The sequence below is a fragment of the Plectropomus leopardus genome, chromosome 18 (genome assembly GCF_008729295.1).
Source record: "Plectropomus leopardus isolate mb chromosome 18, YSFRI_Pleo_2.0, whole genome shotgun sequence".
Lineage (NCBI taxonomy): Eukaryota > Metazoa > Chordata > Actinopteri > Perciformes > Serranidae > Plectropomus > Plectropomus leopardus.
The window spans coordinates 20801739-20824438 of NC_056480.1; the positions used below are offsets into that span (position 1 = coordinate 20801739).

Below are 22700 nucleotides of genomic sequence, written 5' to 3' on the forward strand. Positions count from 1 at the left end.
CTTTTGTTTCCTTAAATGATGTTTCTGCAGAGAAGAAAAGGAGAAGTTTGATACTGTTAGTATTGTCAGAGACATCACAGGACTTAAATACACTGACTAGTTACACATGCAAAAAATATTCTGATTTTTACCCTTATTCCAAAAAAGATAATATTCCTACTAAGCTTTTTATATGTCTAATGAAATGAATATTCCACTAATATTCCTGTTAACATACTCCCATTACTGTGCCTTAATACATTATTATATTGTTTATCATACCAAATTTGGGAAAGTGAAATAGCTGTCACTTATGCCAGGACTTTTAAAAAAGTTTTCCATCTGTGGTTGACTTGTTCAACATAGCTCCACTCTTTCATATAATATATCGTATAATTCAGCACAATACCAAAATGGAATATCCAATTCAGTTAAATTCTATTTATAAAGCCTAATATCACAAATAACAATTACAACACATGACATCCCTGTGTCCTTAAACCCTCACTGCAGATGCCCCCACCAACCCTCTTTAAATATCAGTTTCTATGAAATGGTGTTGAATCAGTGTATCTTTAATGACAAATTTTGTTGCTGTTCAGTGCTTTAAAGAAAAAAAACCCAAATAACTATTTGTAGCTAAAAAATGTAATTACATTTTAACAACAAGTCTATCAGGCTATGAACTAGACAACAGGAAAACAAACTAAACAAACTAAATTTTGTTTCCAGAGAAATCCTAGTTTTATTTACCAGCTTCCATTTCATCATAATAGCTCTCAGTTGGCTGGAGGCATTTGGTCAAAGTGAAACACTGTCCTCACCACACAGTGAGCCAAGTTCATGAAAGAGACCTAAATGCCTCCAAATGACTATGTTTTTAGTTTTTGAAAAAAGGAGGACACACGCCTCTAACCAGTGTCTCATGCGGGTAAACAAAGCGTGGTTGCCATGCCGATGGGGCGTCAGTGTATAAATAGCATGGGTGTTTGTTCTGAATACTCCTGAGAGAGTGAGAGAGGGAATAGCACAACAGGGAACCAGTGATAGCCACTGTACGAAATCACAGCCACATTTACAGATGCACAAGTCATATAGGCTTGAACAACGACTACTAGCATGGATGTTACTTTTGAGCATTAGACTCCGTTGATCTCTGTGGGACACTGTATAAAGTACGACTGTGGTGACAAAAAACATGCATCCAAAGTCAACAAGTTGTATCTATCAGTATTTACACACATTTAGTCACTTAAGTAACCATATATGTTTGTATAAACAGCCGTTGCATATGCCACTTGTATCTCCTTAACTTTACTGTATATGCTTTTCTTTAGATGTTGATTTACTTTGAATCCGCTTTATTATATATAAATGGCAACTATTTCTGGGTTGCAAGATCAACCTGCTACAATGAAACAGTTGACTCAGAGGTGTACAGGCGTACATAATGAAAGAAATGAATGCACAGTTGCACATGAAATAGGATGTTTTTATGCAGAGATGGACACCTGTAATTCTTTATCTGGCTGAATAGAAAAACAGTTTGACAAAAATATAGAACAACAAAAATGTTGGATGAGCTGTGTCATCAAGGAATATTTGAGAATTATTTAACACGGATCTTTCATCACCATCGAAAAGGAGTGTGTTGGTAGCAAAATACTGTATATAACAATGTATCTATGTTCCTTTTTATGTTCCTGTGTTTGTTGGTTCAGTCCGGCGCTGTGCATTATGGTAGTTGTTTTCTACCTCTTGAGCAAAAGTGAATACCACAGTCGTTTTTCACTGTTTTTTCTGGTCATGTAGCACCAATTTCAAAAGTGTTTGCATCTTTCTTCTGCATAGACAGCCATAATTTTATGAAAATACCATCTTTCCAGCAGTGAAATACTTATATAAATGAGCATATTAGTAGTAGTCTGAGTGTCTCTACCTCACATAATAGTCTGCACAACTGTCATTAAAACTGAACACAGATCATTTTGTGGAAAATAACAGTTGGCTGAAGGTTAATTGCATAGCAGGGGATTTGGTTATTATGTAGTGATAATTGAGCTAGAACAAGCAATAATCATGCAGGAGAAATAGTAGAATACAGTAAGGAACACTTTGAGAATAGTGTTAACGTTATCTCCATCTCTGTGTTTCCCTGCAGGGAATGGTAACAGCACCTGCAGACAGACAGACGTGGACAGTCGGCGCAGGCACCCGGAACGCTTCCCTCCCATCGGTGGAGAGATCCAGACTTCACACCAAGAATTGCAGCTTCAGTCGGTTGTCAGCTCTCAACTGAGCAGCAGGCTCCACCTACTCCGCCCAAGTAGCTCTGCCTCCTCTGCTCAGGTAGGACCGAAGCTTCTTATCCATACTGTGTTTGGTTCAGTCCAACAAACTCTGTTGCATTTGCCTGTTTGGTGCGGTTTGTTTTGGCTGGTGTGAAAGCTGCCAATCAAACTCAGCTTTCACATCACAAACAAACGAACTGCACCAAAATGGAGCAACCAAGGAGTCCTGTGAATTTATATATGACTTTAACATGAATTCAAAAGCTAAACTGCTGTTAAATCCATCTGCTGATGGGGAACCTTTAATGCATTGATCATATAAGCCTGCATAAGAGATGCATAAATATATGCAAGATCATTTGGTAACCATGGTAACACATATTCATAAGCATTTGATGGGATTTGCTGGGATTTTCTCCAATCAATCAGGAAGTTAAAAGAAATTAAAACGTGGTTTGTCGATTGATTGTACTTCAGCAGATTTTGACAGCGAAACGTAGTGACCACAGAGTCATTATTCAGTCATAATAGTACTCTGCAAACCCCCTTTTTAAGCATGTTTCTAAATGTTTGTGTTAATTCATCACATACTAGCTCCAGTTGCAATTTTTTTCTGTCATCTCTCATGTGATACCTGAAAAGAGAAATACATGAGATGTAGCAAAGTGCTGCCTGACCCACTGTTGCTCAACAGAAGAAGATTTTTCAGCATGAGTCCATCATTGCTTTTACATGGACATGAATAACCCATTTATCATTGATTTGATTGATAACTGGAGTACTCTGATGTATACACGTAAGGTGAATAACCTAGTTTCTCTGTGCTCATGTAAATACCATATCCAGAATATGATCATAACCGGGATAAGCCTCATGAGCAGATTATTCATGTACATGTAATCCCACTGCATGTAATGCTGATGATGCAGAATGACATTTATAGAAACTGTCCAAGAAATTAGTTAACTGTCCATATGACTATATGTAACATCATACTTACACCTCTTGGTTCATTAGTCGAAAGACAGTATGAACACAAAAAGGACCAGAACTAAGAGGCAACAATGTATCTTGTTCTTATTTGTAATAAGTGAATGCTGGTAATACAAAGTAAGTAATGCACACCACCCTGAAAATTAAACATACATTACACTTGAATAAAAACAAGGTCCTCCTCACAACTTAAAGGATTTCACAAACAATATCCAGTTCTCCTCTCATTCCTTCATTCCTCTGTTCATCCTCCCCTCATTCCTTACTTTATAGTAAGCAACCAAGATGCGTAGAGGAAAGCTAGCTGAGTAAAAATATACATTTCATGTAAGAAATGTAGTGGAGTAAAAGTAAAAGTTGACAGAAATGTAAAATACTTTATTCCCCGAAAAACCTTAACAGTTGTAACAAAGCATTATTACTTTGTTATATTACACCACCATATATAAGAAGAAGTGATATGCTTTTTTAAGTATTCTGGTTTATGTATTTTTCTGTGGTCTAGAGGATGAACTTTTCTGGGTCTGTCTGAGCTCCTATCCGTTCCTCCTCTCTTCTTGTATTCATTTGATTTGTCTTTTGATTGTTTTCTTGACCCTCCCTCTGATGTCTCTCAACTTTCTCTTCTTCCAAACTCTCTCCCCTCCTCTTCGTCTCTATCCATTCTGTATCTGAGCTGTCTCCTCTCCTCCTCCTCTCTGTATCTTCACCCTCCACTGTATCCATTGAAGCTCCTCCGTCGGTCCTTTATCTCCGTCTCACCAGCTGTGTGTCGAAGCTTCCTGCCCCCTATGAGAGAGAGTCGAATGAATAGAGGGGCTTACTGAGAACAGTGAGGAAGCCAATCCTTGCCTTTCGTCTCATTGAACGCATCTCTTACTCCACTCATGTCCTTTCGTCTCCTCTGTCCTAAAACTCTGCTGTGACCAATCTTGTCTCCTCTGCCTCCTGCTGCGCCTCATGTCTCGGATGGGGTTATCTTTACGGAAGATGCATTAAATGAGAGAAAAAGATACACACAAACACACCCAAAGCACAGACTGGATTTCATTTTTCCAATTTTCGATTAAACTGCTGATATTCAGATGACTAATTGGTTAAAAAAAGAACCCTTAACCCAAAGAGAAGTGTCCTCTGAGTCCCAGTTGCAGCATACCTGCTTGTGACTCCACAGTTTTTTGTTTATCACCCTTCAGCGATGTACGGTTGTACTTGACTTACCAACAGCATCATTAGATTCAGCTGTGAGGTACCTCAGCGTGCTCAGGGACTTATCTTCATAACTATACAAATATGTTTTGAAGTACGGACTAATTAGTTTATTAAATTAACTTTGTACCAATTCAGAGCGCAGTAGCAAAGAGGGGGCATGAAATAAAGAGACCTTCTGAGAGAAAGTATAAAGGAAAGGTAAGATTTAGATGAAACAAATGCAAGGAAAGTAGGTAATTAAATAAAAATGCTGAATATAAAGTAGCCTTCCAAGTAATTTTTTTATGTTTTCTCACTCACAGAGTTTCAACCTCTCTGTGCCCTTCCTTCCCTCCCTCTCTCCTTTCTCCTCCCCGTCTCCTCCTTTCTTCACCCATCAGTCTTGTTGAATGGAAATTACACATTTACACCCCCTGCTTCTTTCTGCTCCCCCTCTCTTTTGTAAATGCGCTGTTGACAGTCGCCTTTCTCTTAGCAAAAAAAGCCTCCGAAATGAGCAGATGGAGGGCTGACAGTCTCGAAGCTCAAACAATGACGCTGGGCGGCAAGTCGTGGCGATCAACACATGTCAGAAAATGGATGTTAATGGGGGAACCATATACAGTCTGTCAGTCTGTATATAGGGGATGGATCCATTGTTGTCTCGCCGCCTGTTGAGGATGTAGAGTCAGAATCCAATCGCCCAACATTTAACAAATGTGTTAATGTGTTTGGCAAGGTTTACAGCAAGTTCAACTTCAGAATAATCACACTATTAAGTAATACTGTACTTTTTATGAGTGGGAGTTGAGCTGGTGCTAATGTGGCTTGTGGTTTGCTTGTGTGTTCTAACGATTGATCACTCTAATATGATTTTTACGTTGAATCCACTCTGAGAAACAATACATATTGTTGTTTTTGCCACATCTGAGCTATTTTACTTTTTAATTTATCTTTTTTTTTAAAAAATATCTTTTTTATAAAGACTTTGTGTTTAGGGCAGAGCAATATGAAAAACAAGATCAACCAGAGGATTTTCTTCTAATAATGATTTGTCTCGCAGTGCCTGTATACTTTTGGAAAATCCCATGTCAAGTTATATTATTGACAGATCGTTGTTGGACTGGAGCTGTTCTTCCCAGCTGCATTTTTAAAAAAATCACTGTTTTTAATATACTGTGATGTTCAATGTGCAAAGAGAGCTGAGTTTAGCTCTGACAAAATGTAGCAAAAGATATATTTAAACAGAAACGGTCATGCGTTAAACATCCTTCTGTGTAAAGCAGGTGCACAGCCTGCTAGTACTGCAGGGTTTATTCAGTTTAATTAAATGAGGCTTCATTTTGGGATAACTAGTATCTTCATTGCCAAAGGAAGTGTCACATAAAAACAAAATATTTAGATACAGTAAGTAAAGATTTTCCAAGATTTGGTTTATATACGCACTGCTGCTGATTAGATAAACCTCTGACACACCACCAAATGGGAGAAAACATACTTCAAAACCTGTTGCACATCGTTTCACCCCTTTTCTAGGAAACATTGATTAATCTGCAAACCATAGCAAAATGATGCTCACTGTTTTGAGATTAAAGGTGCCCTACATTAAGTTATTGTAAGTTGGTGGAGTATTCTTATGCAAGTTAACAGGTTTGCCTAGCCAGAATTGCCAAAAATGATGAAATTTGTGTATATTTAACACAAAAAGTGGTAATGATTTGGCATACATTCTTATTTTTTTCTTTGTAATAGGCTTTGCATATTTGGAAAGAACAGTGTCATCTGTTAAATTGACTGGAGACAGTTTGTAATTATTGCACAGGGCTGTGGGGTTTAATTGAGCTTTTCTTTTAAGGGAATTTAAGGGTGTGTGTGTGTGTGTGTATACGTGCATCTGTCTGTCCCCAGCTGATCTTGCAAACTACTGAACCTATCAGCCTAATGTTTTTGGTGCACATTTGACTCAAACTCCTAACTTTTAACTAAGTTAGGACTTTTCTCAATGGCCGCTAGTCATCAACAACATCACATTGCAAAAGGTATCTCTGGCAACTGGCTAAGCTAAACATAGGCCTGACCCCTCTGCTGCAGGCCAAATTTTGCCTTTTTGTCGTGGCACAAAGACAGATATCCATAGAAAAGTTCGGTCTCATTTTGAACTGCAGAATCTGCAATGAAGAAACAATTGGGTTAGATTTAACTCCTCTTTGTTTATCTACTGGCATACACACTGGTCACACTGCCCTGCACTTTCTGTACCCCACCTAAAACCCCCCAGACACACCTGGTCACACACCACCTTACTAGTTTACCATTGTTTTACCACTTTGTGTTTGTAGCCAAATTGAGTCCTGTCACCTAAATGGTCAGGATTTACAGAAACAAGGAACAGAATCAGCCCTGTCTGCTGTTTCTAGACTGGGAGCATCACATTGATCTGCTCATTAACTGTCTTACATTACTGGCCAACTGTAACTTTAAATTCAGATAATCCCCGGGGCATGTTTGCAAAATACTCTTGGCTTTGATTTCATTATTGCAGAACTGGGCTGTGATACGGGAGAACGAGTAAACTTATTTATGTCTTGCAGGGGAAATCTGACAGCTTTATATGGATTCAATCAATTTTCAGAGATTGATTTTTTTTTTTTTCATTTGAAACTGAAATTACTCCCACCCACTTTCTCTTGGTGAGACTCAATGCAGCCTGCAGCAATGGCTCACAGTAATCTCAAAGATGTCAAATTACCAATTAACCCTGCAATGCTCTCCCTATAATAAAGCTTCACAAGAGCCTTTAGATGTCCAACAATGCCAGGGGGTATCAGTCCTTGAACAAATGCTCACTTTAAAATAAACTCAGCCTAACATCAGAAAAGTTTATGTTGATCCAGCGGCCTGCTGAAAGCTGGCGTTAATACTAGGGATGGGAATCACATTGTTACTCATAATGCGATACTTTCATGATATTGCGATTCTTCGATAATCAATATATTGCGAGATAATTCATCTACGATATATCACAACATTTGTTACTAAAGAAGAAAAAATACCCCTCAAAAGGCAAAAAGCAGTACTTATGGTTTTATTCACTGCATTAAGGAATTTGACAACTGAAATGAAACAACACACAACAAAGTGCATAATCTTAGCATAGTGCCTCTTACACACACTGACTGAGACTTTTCCATGACGTGAGGCATCATTCCAGTGTAAAAATGCAAAAGGCCAAACTGCCAAAAAGCAGAACCGTTCTGGAGTTGGTGTGATACTGCTGTATTTCCACATTTATATAGCACATAGCACATATTCCACTCATTTATGGGGCCTTGCAAGCCATTGTATTGTCAACAACATGGCCCTGCAAATTTTTCACAATAAAATGCCTTTTGTTAACAACTAATGGGATTCTATAAAGAGAAACGTTGTCAGAGAGCTTTTATTTTTAAACACAGATGGGAAAAGTTGAGTAAAGTAGATGTATTTGTATTTCTTCATGTCTGTGATGGGAAAAAACATTGAAACTGTAGTGAAAGGAGGTATAAAGTCAGTATGACCATTAAAACTCCATGTTCACTGTCCATTTTTGCAGAAAACCGTGCATGTCTCTACGTAAAAATCGGTGAGACTCTATTTCTCTAGATGTTCAGCAGTTGAGTAGCAGAGAGTGTGCTCAGTGTGGCTGCTCTAATCTGTTATTACAGGCACCAAAATATAAAAAATAAGTTCTGCAACGCACACATGCTGCTCATGCAGGCAGTGTGGCCCGGCGGAGACTTGGGATGCAGCTACTGATTTGTTTTTCGCTGCTGTCCGCAATTCTTTGCTCTGTGAGTGTTTGTTTTTTCTTCTTCTTCCCCATCTTCCTCTGCTGTTCACTTTAGAGTTTAGAGTGCCTGTATGTTTTAATGAAAATATAGATATTTGGTGCCAGTGTACCGTTAACGTCTCACAATATATTGCAATATCGATATTTTGTCCCACCCCTAGTTAATACAAGAAATTCCTTTAAACTCCACTCATAAGTTTCCTGTAGTAACACACCTGTTACATTCTGTGCAAATTGCTGCCTTCAGAGGGTTAAGCAACCTGAGTAAATGGAAAGGTCCCTTCTGTCTCTCTGTGTGTGAGCATGGATTTCCCCTTCTCTCTTTCCTTGTAATAGCTGCGCTCTGCTTTATTTGATCTGGGCCCCTGCTCTCATAGTGGGATTGAATTGGGTTTGGAGAGCAAGGGGAAACACACACACACACACACACATATACACACACCTGAGACTGCCAACTGCTACAGCAGCTGCCCAGGAATGAAGCAGGGAGAGAGATAGAGAGAGGGAGGGAGGGGCAGGGGGAAAGTAAGATACATGAGGACAAGGGAGTCGTGCGAAGGGACGGCTAATACGGGAGTAAAAGAATGACGAGAGACAAGGAAAAGAATTGAGTGGTAACTTGCATATTAAAATGAAACTTCTAATGTGGTACTGGCCACAGACAGGGAGAAATGATTAAATCAAGACACATTTTAACACTGATTCATCCTATTTTCTTTGTATCTCTCTTTTCCTTTCCTTTCTTCTGACTGCCTTGTTTCGTCTGTCCTCTATTACCGCCCGCCTCCCGAGTGTCTCACTCAGTCTCAGTTTTGTCTCGTCGTCTTTACTTATCATGCTGCCCCTCTCCCCAAACACACTCTCTGACACACACATACTGTGGCTGTCTCTGCACACTAAGCAATTAGTTAATTACCTTGCCCAGTGTCGCAGAGTTCATCCAGACTGCTCTTTTTTTTCTGGATTACTAAGAGAAGAGAGAGGTAGAGAGGAGAGCAGGCAGAGAAATGCAGAGTGGAGGAGAGAATGAAAAGAGTGACGTTCTCAAAAGAGCGGACCTGGGGCTGCCTATTGTGTGTGTAGCAACTCTTAACAAGAGAGAAGGAAAGAGGGCATTTTTTAGGATATTTCACAGATTTGTATGAATGTTAGAAAATAAGAAATACTGTCTCGAGATGGAAGAGTCAGCAGTGCAGAAGAGACGATACCGGAACTAGAAAGTTTTTAACGAGCTATATAAATCAGATTTAACTTACTAACTTGCTTTAACAAGCTTTTAGTGTGACTTCATGCAACTGACACGAAGAAAGAAAAGGATAATACATTAAATACATTACATTTTTTTAAAGGTTGAATTGCAGATTACAATAAAAAACACACAATAAGTTTTTATAGGTGCTAAATCATTGGACTTGAGTTTCTCGAAGACGCTTTCATCCAAGAGGCCTCATCAGATCTGAACTAAAGAGGCTTTTTAGATGAGAGGTTAAACGTCTTCAAGAAACTAAAGCAAGTGCAGTTGCTTTTGATTTAGCACCTAGAATTACCATGACATGGATGATTGAAAATCTTTACCAATACACAATAAGTCGATCGTGATGAATTTTCTCTATCTGAATAATCGTGAATATTGCACCCAAAGAGACTGCTGAGCAACCAACAATTAAAGAGACTTTGCAAAAACAGGCTGCATATGCGCCACTCTCCTACAACGGAGAAGATCTCAAGAGATCATTGGCATATTTCCTTTCAAAAGACATGAAGCCTATCAAATAGATGAAAAGCCTGGCTTCTTAACATAGTTTGTTTTCAATAGAAATGATGTTCTCTAGGAAAGGATTTGAGTCCTATCTGTGATGCAAAACAAATATTTGTTTCTCAGTAAAATGTAAGGTAAAGTGATTCCAGTATGTTTTAGTACTATTTAAAGAGTTTTAAGCATTTGTTGATAATCACAATAATATTGTTACTCAAACTGATTTGAGCTGAGATTTTCATGACATGAAATTTTCATTTGGTCCCATTCCTAGTTACAAACTAACATGATGCATGCATTTAGATGGTCTGGTTGCCATGTGCATACCTGTGTTTCCAGGGCTGTAGGGCTGGATTTATAACGCGCACGCAACTGTTAAGTTATGTTTAGTTTTAAGGTTATGTAATGACTGTTCCCACAGTGGCCAGTTTACACACGTTAGGCAACTATAACAGTAAAATGAAAGGATGCTTTTCCTTTTTACTAGTTAAAAGTTAGCAACTATGGACTGAGACAAAGTAATTTAATCCACTGTGTCACTCAAAGGCTACTGTCGGCAGCTTTTAAGGTGGGAAACTTTCATGCATGTTACTTAGTGTAATCAATCAACACACTTAAATGTCGATATCATAACTCTGACCATTCCATTTGTTTTTTGTTGCCTCTCTTACATGACATTCACTGAAGTGATGATTGGATATTCAAGCACAAAAAAAATTGTATATGAATTTCAAGCAGATTACACGCACTGTGAATACTCTATTTCCTCACTTGTAATTAGAGTTACAAAGAGCAAAAAAAAGTTTATATTTATATATGTTGGTTTTAATTAAGTCACTCCAACAAATTTACATTGAAATCACTCACAATCCAGTTTTAATACCAAGCAACCTTATATGTGGTCCAGACCAGAAGCTGTTTTATACACCTTTTTGCAAGGTTGCAATGCTCCGCCGCACAGCAGCACAATACATCTTCTGTCCTTCTCTATCGCCAGACAAAGTAGTTATGTCATAGTATTGATAAAAACAGCAGTTTTTTTGTGCACAGTTGATAGACTCATAAAAGAGTATTTCAGAGGGTGAAAAAAAGGCTCTTTGTGTTCTGAGAACCACAAAATAAAAATCAAATAACAATTTTACAGTAAACTTCTGCAGCAGCTCCTGATGTTTCATACAGGTGCCGTCTGTTTACAAGAGAGGGATGTTGAAGTCAGGTTTAATAATCATACAGGGGGCCAGTGGCTTCCCCCATAGGAGCTAATCAATGTGTGTATGTCTGCTTGGCTCAACCTCCGTGTTCCATAACACAGCCCTGATAAACATCACTGTGTGTGTCTTTCTGCAAGTGTGTAGTTGTGCATGCCTGTCAGCATGTTTGTTGTGTTAATACAGCATATACCTTCATCTATACGTGTCTGCATCTGTGCGTGTGTATACTGGACAGTGGCGGGGGCGTATGTATGTAAGAGGTAGTTTGTGTTTGTGCACCACAACATGCTGAATGCAGATGTACGAGAGCTGTGAAATGTCATGTGAAGCTGCGGGGTATTGACTGGAATTTGGCCAGCAGCATGGAAAAACATGTTGCTGTAGGTCGTTACTAATGAACCATACATGTGCTGGAACATTCTGTGTGTCTGCAAATGTGTGTGTGTGTGTGTGTGTGTGAGGGGATGGGGGCGGATGCTTGTGTCTGCATTTTTGTGGCGTGTACTGTATCTTTGTTAGAGTGACTTAATGTAACCAAGCGCTTACTCTTAAATTGGTATTTAAGAGCTTGATAAAGTGTGTGTTTTAGGAACTAAAGAGAAGTGTGTGTGTTATTCTACTCTGTGTGGGTGCCATTATTCAAATAAGTCTGCTTTCGGCGTGATTAATCCACTGTCCTTCCCAACTCCAACCCACTTTTGTTGCTCTTTTCTTTGTTTGCTCTTGATTCCCTTTTGCTCCATGGCATTAAGCAATGAGTAATGATGACTGACATCATCTCTGGCTGGGCTAGCGCCGTCTAATTGGCCAGAGCGATCTGATTGCATTAGATGTTATTCCTTCAGGGTATTCCCTGTCCTCCGCCCCCACTTTGAAAGATATCCCTCATTGTTTTCATGGAGGCAACTTATTGCTTTTTGTGTGGCATTTGTTTTATTGTATTCATTGTAGGAATTCACCGGTTGGTTGTAAGCAGGTTGAGAAAATTAGCACTTTTGATTTATGGTTTGTGCGTTTTAACCTGAAAAGTGACTAATGTTTAAAGCTGTGTTTGCTGTCGAGCTTTGACTGGACTTGTTAATTGCTATCATCGAAAATGCACGTCTCAGGATACCTAAAGGATATTACAAACGCGCTACGGGGACACTAATATACCACTGAAATGTCTTTGGTTATTGTGTGGATGCTCTGGGTGCTCGTGAGAGAAAGCAATAAAGGTTGAAAAATGAAGTTGCGCTTTAGATTTACTAACAGCCATGAGAGGCTTTTTCCTCCACTCATCTCTCTCTCTGTCTTCTTGGTCTTCTTCCTTTCATGGCAGCGGCTTTGAGAGCCACCTTTCCAAGTGAGGTAAAATGATTATAGTAATGGATGCCCCCCACTCCAACCTTTCTCTTGCTCTCCTTCACAGTCACTACTCTGTACATTCTGTTCTGTGCATTACCGCGGCCCCGGGGATGCCCTCGCTCTCTGCGGCTTAATGCAATCACACCTCCAGTATAAGTGTGCAGAGAGAGAGAGAGAGAGAGAGAGAGACAAGGGAGAAGAGGAAATAGGGGAGATCTGAAGGGGACGGGTGTGTGGTGACTGGCGGGAGTGATCACATCAGAGGACGATAATTACCTGCACACAGGCCCGACAAGTCATGCAAATGAGATAATTTACAGATTACTCTGTCAGTTGAGGTACCTGTATAGTTTCTTGGCACAAATGTCATCTGTATAATCAAGGAACTACTAATTTCCTGTTGCCTTTTACGAGCAATTTGATTATGATAGTTTTTCATGGTTGGTATGCACAGAATGTCTATGAAACCTGACACGACACACCCTTACACTAGGTGCATTTCCATCTACCTCTTTTTATGCACATTTTAAATTTGTGCATTATAGACTGGAAATGCCAAAATTAAAAAAAAAAACAACAAAAAAAAACATTTATTGCAAAAAATCTTTAATTAGTAAGAATTGTTGAAAGTTTTGGAAAAGTCATGCAATTTTGTTGTGCGTAATGAAATTGTTACAGTAATCTCCGTTAGATAACCCTCTACATAATGTAACATTATGCCAAATTATTTTCTGTAGCTGCTGACATAACATAGCTCTAAAATATGCAGATGTGTGTCAATTTTGTTTTACCATCAGGTGCGTTTCTTAATTTTATCCCCATTCTTTGTCTCTCCCTTCAGCTGATACTAGAGTTTGGATCTGATACGGTTGAAAAAAGCCTGGAAAGTGAGCCAAGACATTTTTTGTTTATGATGAGTCCTTAAAAAGTCATAGAAAGGTTTTAAAAAATTTTGTCCATGGCAATGTGTGGGAGCCTTATTTATGTTATTGAAACAGGTACAGCAAATAAATGATATACCGTCATTGTATAGGCCACTAAAAAGCTCTTAGTCGTCTCTGGATGGCTTTTAACGCGCTTATGCACACAGTGCTGTTACCAAAACTCTTCCAAGAGCTAGCTCTAACAACTATAATATTAGTCTTCTAAAACTCTCCACTTCTATTGTCCAGTTTGCTCTTTATTATTATAATCCAATGCTTTCCTTCATTTGAGGTTTGACTGCTGCTCTTCTCATAACGCTATCTCACAGCGCCCACTTCTGCAGTGGCACCTCATTGGAGAGGTAGCATCACCTACTGCTCATCTTGATGAACCAACTCCCATTTTTACATAACATCAGTGGATGGAAAAGTGCATAAATTCACATTGTCTTTTGCCAGTTGTCTTAAAATTTGGTTAAAACGTGTGCTTCATTTGGATGCGAACACTGATTAGCTGAAATGGTCATAAAATGCTAGGAAAATTGTTTTACTGTAGACTTTGAAAAGGTCACAAGTTCTACAACATCACATTTCTAAAGAAAAAATACCCAAGTTTTGCTTTTCTTTAGTTTTAGGGCTGTACCCAACTCAGAATTATGCCAGTCAAATCAGATTTGGCTATTCAATGAAAATGTGACTATTTGTTTTGTTTTCCGTACAGATTTTAAAGTCTGATTGGGCTCTGCCGTAATACGTTATAAAGTAAACAAGTTTATGGTGCAACAACATTTTTTGCTGAGACAAGATATCACACTAAAGCCCGAGACTATATTGTATTAGGTTGCTGTGAACTGTAAATTCACCATCTTTAAGCAGCAGTTCTTTTCTCTCTCCTCCTCTGTGCCACTGTCAGCACGTCTGCTGCTACGTTTTATCAAAAGGTAGCATTAAAGTCAAGAGCACTCACTCCATAGCAAAATCTGGGGACCAAAATGACTGAGGGAATGTCTGACTGATAATCTGAATCTCTGGCTTTCAAGGGGCAGCCCTATCATTTTCATGTGTAAAATGATGACATGAAAAAAAGCAAACCTCAACTCAAAAGCAAAAAAGCAAAGTGGCATGCGTTCCCAGGTGTTTTAGTATATCATTGTATGCCTTGATGTTCCGATGTAGTCAGGAGTTCATGATGACAAACACTTTCCCTCCAGGAGCAGTTGAGCTCAGTTCAGCAACTTCAGCTTTTAGTGAGATGAATGGGGATGGCCTTTGTGGGGCCTAGGAAGTCCTTATGCTGAGACCTATAGAAAGCTTATTGCTTTTACAACTTGGCTATATGATAAAGTGCCATCTTTCTGACCACCCACTCGCTCCCACCTACAGTTTGCTCTCCATATCTCACTGCCTCTCTGTATGTTACTCCGGCGCTCGGCCTTGTTGCCTCTCTTCCTTCTTCTCTTTTCACCTCTTAGTCAACTTTCCCTTCATTTTTCTTTCCTTTTCATCTTTCTGTGCGTCTCTATTTCTCTTTTATCGTCATGGCTCTCTAACTCCTTGCCACTGACTTTGCTACACTCTCCTCTCGTCTCCCTTTCTTATACCCCCCTTGCAACACTGTGACATTAACAGCCAATGTCAATTCCCTTTTATTCTGTGGTTGGCATGGCTGAGCAGACACTAAGTGGTGTTTGTAATTGGCAAATTGGTTGGCAAGTTTAAGCTCGTGATCTGCTGCTGTCCTTTGCAGTTCAGTTCAGTGGAGTTCAGCTCCAATCACTGCCTCCTACCTTCCTACCTTCTGTGAGAATTACCTTGAGAAAACCAATCAGGCTGACTTACAGGAGGCACAGAGAGAGATTAAGTTTTTAGTTAAACTTATTTATATATACAGCTCTGCTCACACAATAAGAAACATGTCTGTTGTGCTCACAATTGTATTTTTTTTATTAGTGAGCTAATGTTAGTACTATATATTATTGTGTGGACATTTTCAGATCTACATTAGCATCTAGATCTACATCTAGCAGTTATTTTGTTATTCTTCTTATGCTTGTTTTTTTATACTAAGTGATTTTATTCGCTGTTGTTGTAGCATTCATTTTAACTTGTGCACTTGTGCACTTTGGTCAACACTGATTTTTTGTATTCCTATTCACACCAAGGAGACACTTGGTGTGAATAGGGTAAAGACTGAAATAGATTATAGATATAGTTTGTAAAATATGCAAATGAGCCATTATCTAATTAAATATGCATTTATTAACATATATATTTCCAAACCAAAAATATGAGCATTTGATAAAACCAGGTTCAAAATTCAAAATTTTTTATTTTTTTTTTTAGATTTTTTATAGAGGGAATTTTGTCCATCTCTTTTTTTTTACCACCCCATAAATCACAAAATACTGTCCACAGTTATCTTTTCTTTTTTTTTTTTAGGAATAAAATGTAAATATGAATGATGTATTAAATAAACCCTCAGTAAAGACCATTAGGATACAGATAAGAATAAAACTGGAACATCTGGAGTGTGTAAGTGCCACTAATGTTGAGATTTTTTGCTCTGATTGCGAGGAAAAACTAATTTAGAGAAAACAGCATTTAAAGATACGTATTGTATGTTTGTTTTTTTTAAACAAAAAAAAAGACACTAGGGGAAAAAAATTAACCATTTAATACCACCATGAAATGTCCCTACTTGATTCCTACATTAACATAATTATTCTTTGTATTTTTTAAGTTTTCTTTTGAAATTTTACATTTTAGAGGTTAACTAATTAAATATGTGCTTTTTGCATATATTTCCAGAACAGAAATCTGAACTAAAATAAAACCTTAATGTGTATTTTTAAAGTTTTAATTCCAGTGGTCTGAAAGAAGACATGATATGGAAGCAAAATATCCTAAAATCCCACCAGTGCATGAAAAAAGTAATTTCACCAGAGGTGTCTCACCTTAATTGTGTTATATGAATGAACTTATATATAAAAAAAGGTTTTACCTTTGGATTCTGGCTGTCTCTCTCAAAATATCACTCCATTATTCTTGTCCTGTATATTGCTGTATATATATACCAAGCCTTCCCGCCATCACAGAAGTGTTAGTGCAGTCTGTACAGCAGAGCTGATGGATGGCCACTTACGAGTATCCCCATATACTCTCCACTTATGCTGCTGTACTCAATCCTTTTATGTGTGGAGAGGTGTGGGCTAATAGCCCATTGAGCCAAACTAGTTTTCCTTCACTTGGGGGAACAGAGTGAACTTGGGGCTAATGTGGCGCCCTGTGGCTTCCTGAATGGTATAACAATGGCAGATGGGCTTCGGTTGAGGGATTTTAATGGAATCATCCAGGGTGATAGCCAGCAGACATTTTTCAACCTGAGAGATTTTCAAACTTAAGCTATTTGTTTGTACACACTAACAAAAAAAGAATCAACCATGACCACTCTGCATTTGTTTCTGGTGCTCTAGCTCTGTTACCATCCCAAAGAAATGCTGATCACAGTTTTCTAGAGCTCAAAGACACCATCAAATTGCTGAATTCATCCAACTTACAGTCCAAATAATGACAATATTAAATGTAATGTCATATATAACAAATAAAAGCTGTACATCCTCACATCTGAGAAGTTGAAACCAGCAAATACGTGGGATTTTTTCTTAAATTACCCAAAATGGTTTCCAGGTCCAGGTTCCCCACATAATTAGAATCTGTGTGTGGTGGTATCGTCAAACTTTCTTTTTGTGTGTTTGTGTCCCTTTCTGATCATTCTATGTTTCCTCCATGATTTTGGAGGTTTTTTGCTGGTTTTCCATGAATGCAGCCCAGGCAGAACTCTTCATGATTTTTGTTTGAGTTGCAGGGTGATGAATTGAATAGACTATTAGTTTGTGGTTGGATTATTCAGAATGGAACAGATTAGATCGATGGATAGGAGGAGGAGCTTCTGCAAAAAGGAGTTAAAGCAAACTTTTTAACGAAGTGCTGGACTGCGGGGTGCATGGTTTTCATGAGAATGCAGACAATTTCCTCTGTGTGTGAGTGTGGCACTCTCAGAATTGTAGATATATATATATAAGAAAAAAAAAGAAGTGCATCTAATGAACGGTAAAGCTCCTCCACAAATAGTAAATCTATATCTGGTGGCAAATACTGTAATTGGGGCGTTCCGCCACAAATAAATGACTGTTTGGGAAACCCTGCAATTATTATTATTATTATGATGATTGACTAATCAATTGATAAACTTTCCTCATTTTAGCTCCAGCCCAATTATAAGAGACAGGAGTTCCATCACATTGTGCTATTACTACTTGCAATAAACTTCTTTTAAATAAACAATGTTTTGGTCCTTATACCCTCATCAGAGGGTGAAGGAACAAATAATATTCCAAAAGACATGCAGACAACACCTTCTCAGTTGTGGCTAATCAGAGGCCAAGAGCTGTCACTGCAGTCAGTCCCACTGTCAGGGGGAATTTCACCTGTCAGAAGGTGCCTCCCACCATCAAAGGTGAATATTTTGGGCAACATCTGCATCAATATACACATAACATAACATATATTTAAAAACAATCTATCAACACATTATAAAGGGTTTGCATAAGCCTCCACATTCTAGTTTTTATCTTTAGCCCAAAAGAAAGTGCACTGTATCTAACTCTTGGTAGAAGAAATTATTTGGCCTCCGAAGAAATGCATATAGCATCGGCAGCTGAATTATACAGAAGAAAATAAATCTTCATAGCCCTCTTCATATTTTCACCATCTCTCCTTTAAATAAAATGTCTTTGGACCTTGAATGCATTTTACAACACGGCCCCCTTCTCAGCAATAATTCAGTGCTGCGGTGCTACACTCTGGTGGGACTTCATACAGTATTGTGATAGCCTCAGATAGAGAATGTGCTGTACACATCACGGAGCAGCACAATGCCGTGAGCCTGCCACTGTACATAACTGCAGGCTGCGTTGACTGGTGCAAGAGAGGTTACGTAAACATACACAGCGAGGGAGGATAGATCTGCTGTCATGTCACATTCTTAAATATGTGTTAAAGCAGAGTTTGTGGCTGGAAAATGGACAGTGAATCAAATGCATGTGTAAATAGACTGCCATAAATAGAGAGGTGAGTCAACACTGTTACTGTGCAAAGTAAAACATTTTTTTTAAACTGAAAATGATATCTGTTTTACACATTCCTCATAGAAGACTTTTAATAGGTCGTCCCGAAATTAAAGAAGCATTAGTATATATGAGAGCAAAGCAGACCTCATAATTGAACCATTAATTACACTAGTTAGTTATTTACGTGCTGTTGGAGGGAACGCTCCTGTCTTGATTGTGCAGAGATACCACACCGGGTTTTCTCACCACGACTCCAGAATAACCTCTGAGCTGCTTGAAGGCGCTGGCAAGTGTGTGTGTGTGTGTGTGTATGATACAGTACGTACGGGTGTGTGTGCGAGTGCGGAGGTGTGTGTGAATACGTTTGACAGCAAGGATTACATAACAGAAACGCCTGCTGCTGCAGGTCACCGTGAATGACAGCAGAAGACACACACACACTTGTAAATCATTACGAATACAAACGTGTCATAGCTGCACATACTCACTAACACACACACACACACACACACACACACACTCCTCCTCCTGTATGCTATTAGTGTTCTCTCGTCTTTCCATCTGGTCTGTTTGATCTGCCGCCTGATTAGCTCATTTATACATACAGTACATATATAGTGTATATGATGAAACTTTTACCCACAAAACAGTAATATTTTTCTGCTTGTTATCTTCAGCTGGTTGACATTTCGAGTAATTGCTTTCAGGGAACAGTGTTTGTTTCCCTTCTACTGTCTTCGTTGCAAATTTCAGAGGGAAGCTGCACAATTCCTGGAAAGTGTTCAGCATGGGGCAGTGCATGCACATCATCCCATCACACGAGGATGCATGAGCAAAGCTGCAGACATGGCTCTCAGTTGCAGCAGTAAGTCAAGGTTCCAGCTGTCTGTTTCTGTGTTCAGGACTATTGACTTCTGTTGCTGCACACATACATGCACACACACAAACACCCAGGAGTTATTCTGTTGCCAGCTTTGTGTAGGTATTTTTAGTGGGGTCATGGCTGTGTCTGTTTTCTCAGGTACAGAGCACTCTGGACTCTGTAAACTTGAATGAAGAAAAGGAGCGATTATATATAAAGATGTAAAGCAGTCTGTTTCTCAGCCCTCTCCTCTCACTGCACCAGGCATACTAATGAATCTACATAACTCCTTTAATAGTAATCCATGTCTGAGGTGCACTGAGACCCCCATGCACACACAGTCATCCTTTTGTGAGCTTTTGCATAAATGCACACTTAGAGAAAACACAGTGTTTATGAGCCACGATGACGTGCCGTGTGAGGAGGACACGCGGGTCCAGTTTGGGCACAGATTCTATTCTAAATGAAGCAGGAGTTAGTGAATTATTGAAACGCCTGTCCTCTTTCTCAGCTCCCTCTCCATCTCTCTCTCTTCTCTCCCTCTTTAGATCTCATTTTTCTCTCCCTCCATTCCTCTTTCTCACACACACTCTCTCTTTGCTTCCTTCTTTTTTTCCTTCTTTATAGTTCTCTATTAGATAAGCGGTCAGATTGATTTGTGAACCAGAAGCACAGTGTGTGTGTGTGCATTTGTGTGATTTGAGTGATGTTGGTTAATCCAGTGTTGTCCTTGGGGAAAGATTTGGCCCATATTACAGCCTGCTATTACTGTGTCTAAAATCTCCTGTGCATTGAGACAGTCATTATTTACTGTTGTGCTTCGTCCCAACTCCCTCACTAGCATTTCTTTGATAAAGCTCCACCCAGATCTGCAAAAGCAAATACAGAAGGACACACTGAGGCTAAAAAATACTTTAATCTTTAGTTACAGTAAACTGGCAAATTGCCCACTACATCAGTGTAAATAGTTTATGCTGTCTCCATTATTTAAAGAGAAAAGAGCACCTTCGATACACCAGACCTTTATAAGTATAAAGTCTGTCATTTTACAGCTGTACTTAAGCATTAAACATGCTTTCAATAGTTCTGGAAAACAAGTAAATAATCATTTCTTGACCACTTTCTATTTCCTGTTTCCTAGCAGGATAAATTATCTGCTCAAAAAGGAACTTCTTTCTTTTATTGTTTTTCCATTTAAAAAAAAAAGAATAGAAAAAAAGAAAGAAACAACAAATTCTCATACCTAAACAACAGAATAGGTCCTTTGCAGAAGACTCACTGAACGACATATGTCCAATGGTGCCAACCGGCAACCTCAAAGGCTGCCAAATAAAGCCATAGTGCCAAGAACTTTAGCTCATCAAATTGCCATTTTAGGCTGTCTCCAAAAGCTTGATGATCTAAATCATCAACTCTTCATTTCAAACACACACTGCATCAAAGTTCAGACAGAGAGAAACAGAGAGGCGTTGTATGATGACAGTAAAACACACATGCTGTACATGCAGTCTACCTCCCACCATCATCCCAAACAGAGGTCATAATACTACACTGTTTACCACCCACTGGTAATGACTGATCAACAGTCACAGACATGTAGGAACAAGTGGGAAAATACTTTTACACATATTCTTCCCTCACCCCCGTCGTCTATCACCCGGGGCTTATCGCTGACAGCGGCTGTGCCCTCTGCTGTCTCTTCCTGCCTGTCACTCAGACCTCCAGATAAACGCAGGGCGGGCTGGCCACAGTGCTTCTTGTTTGTATAGATTTAGTTTCATGTATTAGTAGCTGCTGCCAATTCAAATGAATATTTGAAGCGTGTTAGATGTATATTGCGGCTCAGTGTTGGCAGTGAGACGGGTCTCTGTCCTTGTCTCAGTGACAGGAGTTGATGAATGGTGCTCTAATAACCAGCACACTCTGCAGGGAATGCATGCTATGTTGAGCATGTCAAACGGCAGCAATTGTGTCTTTTTGCTGATGTTTTAACTTGAAAGGAAAAGATGGAGATGACAGCCAGGATTGATACAAAGAAAGGTTTTTACTCAGATGATGTATGGATGACTTCTTGAAGGTTGTTTTCATTCTTCCTATTTACATAAGACATTCCACAGATTCCAGTACAAACAGCTCAGTAAAGGAAATAAGACCGCAGATCTACTGCTGTCTACCGTTTTATTTCATCTCTCTCTCTCACTTTCTCTGTTTATTTTCAAATACATTTTTGACTTTACTCTGACTCAGATATGGTCCAGCTTCCCAAATCTCAAACCTAAATTTAATATTTAATTCAATATTTAAAATATTCAAATATTGCTTTACCATTACTCAGTAAGCTAGTTCTTTTATGTATATCTGCTGTTCAGTGGGTTGATATCTAAGTTAAATTATTCTGCAATGTGGAGCTTAAATGGTGAAGTGATTATTTCATTAGTCAATCAATGGAAAATTAATCAGCAGCAGTTTTGAAAATCAATCAGTGAAAAAGAATCACAATTTCTCAGCCTCTTAAATATGAAACTTTCCTGCTTTTCTTCCCGAGTAATCAATTTTTGCTCTGGAAACCGGGTGACTGCAGGCCCTTAAATAGTCTTAAAATGCCTTAAAAACACATCTTATGAATATATCAGTGTACATATTTTTTTAAATATGAGGCCATTAAATTGTATTAAATTGACTTAATGGCGTTTTAATTGTCACAAACATTTAATTTAATATCATTATCTATCTTGTAAAATCTTTTTGTTGAAATAAGTCAAGTCCACATTTGTGATGTTACAAGTCTTTGAACCTACCACTGAACCAAATACTGTCTTTGAACTCTATACTTGCATTTACCTGTTTGCAAAATGTAGATTAACCTTACTCGCTCTGACATTTCAACATATAACCTATTTCTGTACTAAAACCTTAATACTTACCCACAATGTTTGAATTAGAAAAAGATGATTCATCCAAAAAACAGTCTTAAAATTGGTTAAAAATGATCTTAAAAAGGTCTTAAAAATAATTAAATTTCAGTGTGTGATAAATTTAGACACTCTGTGGAAAGTTGTAAGAACCATGTTTCAATATTTAAGAAACTTAATAGACCAAACGATTGATTCATCGAAAAAATAATCGGCAGTTTAACTGATAATAGAAAGACATTTTAGCTGCAGTAGTGTTATGTAGGACACTAGAGAT

At 38.5% G+C, this 22700-nt stretch overlaps 1 protein-coding gene across 1 annotated transcript in view; it reads left to right on the forward strand.

The window, feature by feature from the left end:
* atxn1a (ataxin 1a) overlaps nucleotides 1–22700 on the forward strand; it is a 119586-nt gene that overhangs the window by 32369 nt on the left and 64517 nt on the right. The window contains exon 2 of the mRNA XM_042505915.1: nucleotides 2141–2328. The gene's annotated coding sequence lies outside the window, so the exon portion shown is untranslated. The remainder of the gene's footprint in view (nucleotides 1–2140; nucleotides 2329–22700) is intronic.